We start from the raw sequence: 8,397 nt of genomic DNA, 5'->3' as shown, positions 1-8,397 counted from the left end.
GGATCAAGAGACTGCCGATTCAAGCGGCGTGACAATCCGCGGGCTTCTAACCCCCACATTCAGAAGACTCCCATATCTACGGCAATACCTCCCACCACCTACTGATGCTAAGGTGGAATAAGCACTCGTGGTTGCCGATTCAAGCGACCTTATTAATCTAGGGAGCACGGAAAGACTTGAAATTCACGGTCTGACCCGCCTGCCAAGGCGTTCATATTGTAAACAGGCTTTGATTAAAATAGTCCTGATGATGATCCCGGTTCATTAGGAGCCAAGGGATCGAAACGTTGACGCTTAAAAACAGTGTTGCCGAAATCCATTTGTGTATTATTCTGCATATACTGTATGTCGAGACTTGCTTTGATTGTTTATTATTTCGCAAGCAACAACTGGCTCCAAAACCCTTCTAGTGTGCTTCCTCATTGGTTTCCTGTTTAAAAGGCTCCCTTGAGCCTGTTGAGCTGACGAGCTCGTGGAGATGCACCTGCGCCTTGAGAGGTACTGTGACCCGAGAACATTTTGGCAGCATGCTCAGCAACCCCGAATACTTGATGCCTAATCTCTGCTGATGACGGATAAAGATCCAGAAACATGTGTCCAGAGATGGCCAGCACAACTGTGTAATTACTCAAGACTTTCCTAAAAGCACACATGCTTGGTGAACCGCATTGACCACAATGCTCAGGGGCAATCCCGCTGGGTGGTGAAGCAGTGTGCTCCCGCATTGGTTTCAGGTTTGGAGAGTGAGCTATACAGAAAGCTAATGGCCAGAAATTCCCTCCTCTGTTATGATAGTCACCATCCAAAGTCACTGCATGACAATCTGCCTTACAGCCAATTCCTCCGTAAACAGAGGAATTGCTCCATGAAATAGAGATATGAAGACCATGCGAGATCACCCTCCAGACAACTTTAAGAGAGAAAGTACCCAAAGAGACGCATACGCCGCTCCTTCAAACGGTCAACTAATTACAACCGTGAGGCACTGTTAGATCCATTAACATCTAAACCTCTTATGATAAGATTGACATTTGTGAACAAGTTTAGCATCTTGTCTAATGGGATTCAGAAAATTGTGCACAAGCATTGGCGCATATTGAACATCGGTAAAGAAGTGATCCCTTTACCTCTATTCTCTTTTAAAAGGAGCTCCGACTTGAGGGATAAATTGGTTCATACCAGGCCGAGAGTACAGTCAACCCAAAACTTTGGAACTCTATGGGATCCCCCTGCTGTTTAAGGTCATGTTTGGAACCAGGAGACCATGGTTGCAGACAAATCATACTAACTGTAATAATGATAAACTAATTTACCTCATCACCTGCCCCTGCAAATATCATTATGTGGGAATGACGACCCATAAGGTTAAAATGAAAATTTTGGAGCACAAGAGCACCATCAAGTGTAAAATACAAGCAACAAGACTGAAAAAAACATTTAGTTGACCTGAAACACGCAGCAGATGAGTTCACATGGACTGTTCTAGAACAACTTTTCATCCTGAGTCACATTACGGATGTATCTCAATTTCTGTTTATCAAAGAACAGAGGTGGGTGTTCAAACTTTAGAGTGACAAAATGTACCTCATTTTTTTTCATTTGCATTTTTTATCAGCAAACAGGTAAAACACAGCACAAAAAGAAGAGAAAAGAAGAAAAAACAATCCATATGAGCACTCAAGAATACATCCTTCATTTTTACTAAATCAGATAATACACATGTTGTTCTCTTAAAAGAAAATTAACTGATAATACCATAGCCTCATTAATTCATATCCAATTAGTAATAGGGAACCATAATTGTAATCTCTGGATTTTTCTCCTCATACCCTTGGTTTTATAAGCTGCGGTCTCCAAATGATATGTAGACAATAAATTGCCAGTTAATAAAGGTTGGTGGTTCAGCATCGAGCCATTGAGATGTAATGCATAAACGAAAAATAGACATACAAATACAAATAAATCCTTCCTCAGCCTCAGCCGTAGATCGGGAGTTAGCCACTCTCTCTTCTAGACCAAAAATCACCAATTGTGCTGATAATTGCTGCTGAATACATAAAACTTGTATCAAAAAATGCTCTACATCCTTAATAAAGTGAGATAATTTGGGACAAAAAAAACATATGAGATTCATCCACGGCATATAACCCACAACAGTTGCATTTATTCCCCCTAGTAGAATTCCATTTAGCAATTTTCCATGGCGTATAAAACAGGTCAAAAATTGACATAAAATGTTGGCTTTTTAGAGGGCCATTGAATAAGACATTCATGACTAGATCAATAGTTCTCTCAAGATTAATGCGCTCAATCCCGAGTCTATTTTGCCACTTTATCTCCCAATTCTCAAGGTCCTCTTCTGCTTTTTCCATAAATATCTGATACAATGACACCATTTTAGATCTTGATATGATTGCTTCTATAATTTCAATTCTCTTTAATATAATCTGATTTTGGGCTATCTTTTGTTCAAAAAAACTACGTAACTGAAGATATTTAAAAAAATCAATTCGAGCTAACTTATATTTCCTCTGCAAAAAATCAATAGAAGCAAACTGCATCCCCTGAAACAAGTCTCCAATTTTGCAAATACCAGCTCTATACCACCTAGCCATAGCTTTGTCTCTAAATATTTCAGGAAGTAAAGAGCAATTCTTAAATGGAGTATCCAAATTCAAGTTTGAACCTATTCCTAATTTCTGTTTATTTTCCTCCATATTTCAAAGGCAGTGATAACTACCTTAAATTTTGTTTTCTTATAATAACTGGGTTCAATTATTTGATTGAAACTTTGCCCCGCCTCTACCCCCAGTTGTAGTGTAGTTCCTATATTCCCAATAGGCTCTGCGCATTGAAATAACATAAACGACAATTTAGAATTAGGACTGAGGTCGACTAGGTCTCTACTTAATATATTAGACTTAATTAGGTATGCCAGCTAGCTCAGAGGTCACTAGAAACTTTCTCGAATGAACAAGGAGGAGTTAACTTCCCTGATTTAGACAAGAAGGGATTAGCTTCTGACAACCGCATAAACATGACAACTTTGCTCCCTCCAGAATAAGGAGTATATCTCCAGAGTCGTGTGAAAACAATAGATAACTATTTCACTCAGTCAATCGTGCATACTTAGTTTCACCAGAGTGCAGAGAAATAGAGAGACGGGCGTTTTCAATAAAATGTGTTATTTATTGAGCAGTTCTCTTTCTCATGCAAGAGAAGTGAATTGCCACAATTGCAATACTTGTCATAAAGTAAAGTGCGTACAGTAAAAGGAGTATTATAAAATAATACTGTAAAAGCATTGATATGGTTTCTGAGCCATATGATACTTAAAACGGATAAAATATATACAATTATATACAATGATTAAAGTTGACTAAACGTACTCAACTGGTGCTTCTAAATACGCCTACCCCGGTGTACCTAACCTAAGCCTAGTACGTGGGAAGAAGTAAGGGAGTCGCAGTTTAAGTTAAGTTAGTTTTGCCAAGAATCTGAATCAAGAATTCTCTAAGGGTCTAATCAGCTCCGTACCTTGGTTTTAGAATAAAGGAAGTCTTGTATCTCAATCTCAGGACTCGATCTCCCAATAACCCGCAAGGGTGACTGGAAACACTGGAGCTGGATTTTCTCGGCAGGAGAAAAGACAGCGTCTTTCTCAGTGCGTCAAATGGGAGGGACGGCTTCCTTCGGCACTCGCATCAGCTGGGCTTCGGGTAAGTAGTTAGCTGCTCTGCTCCAAACCACTGTGTGTTGCTTAAGGCAAATGCTGGTATATTTATACCTGGAAGGTGCCGTGTTTGACGTAAGGTTGGACATAAGACGTAAATAAGAACTGTCCCTAGGAACTGGCAGTTCTTTCAGACTCTCAGGAGTTCTAGGACAAATCAAATCAAAAGTATGGGGAGTTCCCAGGTTGCTCGAGGTTTGGTTTATTTAAAGAAATCGTTGTACTTTCTAGGAGTCTAAGGAAGTAGCCTTGCCGTATTTGGACTGCATTGGCTATTACTAAATATGGATATGATTCTTATGCCTTTATAATGATATGATTTGTTATAACCACATAAGGGCATAAATTGGGGATATTTAATTAGGATCCTAGATACGTTCACAACACCCACTCCACATATAATGTCCATCATTACTAAATACTAAGCAATATATAAACATATAAGTATGCGTGTGTTATCCAGCCCACCCCAAAATACATCAAATGCATTTGAAATGGTATAGATACACGAAATGAGTATTATACTGTACGCTTTCAAGCAGTGGTATCATTCAGATAAAATGTTGTTCATTTTAGAATGTTGACTGAATGAATCACAAAATTTACATTCATGAAATGGCTCTTAATACAGAAAAAAAAGGTTGAGACCATTTCATTACATATTCATACAAGATTGTAATTGTACTAGAGGCTGATTTCAAAATATTGTTTCTAGAGTCTCTAAAAATAGAAGCTCTGTTCTCTAAGAATAGTTCTACTTTAAGCAGAGTACCGTAAGGGTGAAGTCTCAAGAAATGCCATCATCAGAATCGATAGCCGCTGGGGACAACACGTTGCATGAGTCGTTACCGGACAAAGCAAAGCATCAATATCCATTGGTACTGCTGATGGTAGTGTAAGACAGACGTCCAACACGCATTCTTCTCCGCATAGCAGACATCGAAGCACAGGTAAGATGCAATTTTGCCAAATTGGTCTGAACGAAAGAAACCAGGTAGTATTCAGATCTACGAGGACCTTACTGATACGGTCTCGGTATTGTATTGCTAGGATCGTTTCCAAAATAAGAGTAAGGCCTCCGAAAAGAGAATGCACATAAATGGGGAAGATGCCCAGAACTGTTTCAAAGTGTGCTAACAGTCCCCAAAAAATTGTTTAAAATACATGTGCGATGCCACTTGTATCTGACATGTTTAAGATTTGGCTTAACATTTCGACGAAATGCACGGGGCAATTTGTCAATAATAGGGTATGTATCTCTGCCACTGTCCTGGTATCATGCCACAACAGCTGTGGTCACTTAATATAAAGTAGCTACCATTGGAAAGTTGTCTGAAAAAGGGCTCTATCTGTGTAGCGGGGGTGCCGTGCAGATGACATGAAAGGTTGTTTGATGAACCTTCGCAGGCTCCATGCAAGTTAATACCTTGACACAGAAGTGTACCGCTTAGTGATTTTTTACAATTGTTACCACTAAGAAATACCTCTTTTTTCCCCTTCACTATGATATTTATGTGTGAAAGGTAAATTCCAGGTTGATTTGATGTATCCTTTACCCAACCTTTCATACAGGCCTGCTGGTATATATTTTTGGCAGTATTGAAACTGAAAAGTTGTTATCGGGATTGTAATGGTGCCATGTATTATCCATTCAATGACAGGTCTTTCTGACATTGTCAATGGTAATCTCTCTAGTTTTTCACTGCTCAGCACCGTATAGTCTGCTCCTATTGTTGCCAACGAGATTTGTCTATCAGTAAGGTTAAAGATAGAAAATAATTAAGTTATGTTGATTAGACGCCATGGCACGTGGCCTGGACGGAGGTTTTGTAATGTCCAGCCTAGCTGTACAATAGAACGCAATTGGGATTGACCATGTTGTAACATTAGCATATCCTGTTCTATTATATCAATGGCAGATGATACAATGCTGTCCAGTGAACAAATTCTGGAGGACAGAGTCGTTAACCCATTGTCCACCACAGAAAGTGATTTTTCCAAATTAATACGATCAATTTCTCGCATTTTTTCTGCAGTTTTAATTTGTGTTACTTTCCAAGCTTCTTTTTAGGCTGCGTATATACCGGCGTATACGAAACGTTTTTGACGCTGGTTGCGAGGTCCCATTATGAAATTTCGCAAGTCAGCACCTTCTTTAAGTAAATTTAAGTGTTGCTCAATTTTGGGATGTGTGGATCTCTGTAACCAATCGAGGCATAGTTTTCCTACACTGTATGTTGTAACTATCCCTGGATGTTGTCTCTGGGAATATCTAGGGTCTGGCCTGTTCTGTTTGAACCCCTGTATTTTGTTCAGGAATCTATCTTGACAGTTATTAGTGTCCGTGGGCCAGATCAACCATTTGTTCCAATCAGGAATTGATCTGTTTTGTTTCAAAATATAGGACACGTCTAACCCCTCATAGTGGTGTTTCTATCAGGCATAGGCTTTGGTATAGATATGTTGTTTAAATCTTTTACCTTGGCTAAACCAAGACATGTTGTTTGTTGAACGGTTTCATTCAGGAACAATATTTGTTCTGGGATCATACAGGCTCTACACAATGATTCTAGACCTTGTACCTGCCATTCTTTTGTACCCCAGATGGTGTTTGTCTCAATGTTGTTTTTCCAAAATTCTAAACCAAATGTAGACATTTTTTCATACAATTTTTCGGAATAAATCAGTTTAGTATTTGTCAACATGTTTTTCACTCCTGTCTTATTTAATATTTTGTAATAAAACGTTTCTGGATTAGTGTAATTAAACCCTGAGAAGTATGGAAATTTCTCATAAAACGTTTTCGAACTGCCTTTTGGCGGGGTTGGACACAGATTATAACTGAAAACATTTCTAGGGTTTGCAATTTTATGCAGATAGTGATGCCCAAAGTGATTGTAACAATACATTTCCTCATAATTCGACGAACCCTGTAAATATTCATGTTCTGTAAATTTTGCTGACATTTCTAAATCTGACATCATATTATTAATATTTTCAAAGTCCCAATCATCAGAGAAAGAACTAGGTGATACGAAGTCACTTAAGGAGATCTTAAATTGGTGTGGATATTTCAAGAGCTCAACCGGGCCATATATTTCATAGTCAGTTTTGTCCCATGCTATACCACCAGGTATAGGGATGGCTGTGATGTTCACTGATGATAGTTCTCTTTTTTCAATGTGAGAGGATCTGTGTGGTTTCAGGACCAAGTTGGTGTTCTGACTTGCTGTGTCCATTGTACTATATTTTCCATCAATAGATCTACCCACACTTAAAACTAAGATGAGCCATAGAAGGAGGAAAAGTACACCTAACACAATCCATAATTTAGTAGTTGAGTTGATGAAAGAGTTCTGTGATTTTTTCTTTGAATGTTTTTGTTGCTGACTTGTCTCCATGTTCACTTGGATCATCGGAAAAGTCATCAAAGTTGATAAAGTAGCCAGATGCAGTTCTGTCAATTGGTGAAATTGCTTCCGGATTTCCATTGATCTTTGCATTTTCTTTTGTTACAATTGTATAGTCCGAGGCTACATCGTTGTAGACATGTGTTTCTTGACGAACTGTTGTGATTTGGGTATCAAGAGATACAAGTTCCATGGCTTTGTTGCATAGTCCTTTATTATTCACTGAAGGTTTATCAAATGTGATTAGTCTCTCAGTTTGAACCTCTTAGATTGTAGTAAGATTTGGTCTTCTGCTATTCCTTGGGAGTCCACTGGGCCTACTACTTATTGTTGGCCACATGGTTGTGGTTTCACCAGGTCGATTGATAGAACTCGGTTCTCCTTTTTTCCAGCAAGTGGCGGTAGTACTACTGATTTTGTTCCGATGACAGCTAAAACAGGTACTGCTTTTCTGTAAGAAGGCCCAAATTCCTTCTTTACCGCAATCTTTTTTCTGACCAGATCCCCAATCTTTGGAATCCAGACAGGTCTTGCTGGGACAGGTGGTTTTTCTTCAGTGGTCGTTGGCTTTAGCTTTTCGTTACTCAGACTTTTTCTTGTTTCATTTAAGTCCTGTAAAACAGCCAAACGATCTTTGATATCAAAGGTTTTTTGTTTTTTCCACTGAAGTCTGACAATCCAAATCCTGGATGATCATTCTAGTACCAAATAAAAGTTTGTACGGACTGATACCTCCTAGAGAATTTCTTGGCATGTTATTAAGACTACGTTGGACACTTATTAGATGTTTGACCCACCCGTCACCCGAACCTAATGCCCTCGCTGTTATAGATTGCTTTATGTCACGGTTTTTTCTCTCCACTACCACATTTCCCTCGGGGTGGAATGGACTAGAATACTGCAATGCAATGCCCATGCTGGCCATGGCTTCCTTGTAAGCCCGAGAGCTAAACACAGGACCCTTTTCAGAATGTAGCACGCCGATTGCGTATGTGCCGATAAAGAATCGCACATCTTTTATAACAGTTCTGGCTTCAGCCGAGCGCTTGGGCCACATCCAAATGAATCTCGTCTTAATAATTATGGGATCGCATTTCTCCGTCTGGATGTCTGTGCATAGCTAGCCTGATGCTGTCTAATAGAGGTGTCTTGGCAGGTGTCTGGTCCGGTTCACAACTGCGATCTCTGTTGCAGTCCTGACAAATCATTGCACAGTTATAAATTTGCACGCTCATCCCCGGCCACCAGTATCGT

The sequence above is a fragment of the Lissotriton vulgaris genome, chromosome 2_2, assembly GCF_964263255.1.
Source record: "Lissotriton vulgaris chromosome 2_2, aLisVul1.2, whole genome shotgun sequence".
Classification (NCBI taxonomy): domain Eukaryota; kingdom Metazoa; phylum Chordata; class Amphibia; order Caudata; family Salamandridae; genus Lissotriton; species Lissotriton vulgaris.
The sequence above is the reverse complement of the archived record's forward strand: the minus strand, read 5'-3'. Positions refer to the sequence as shown.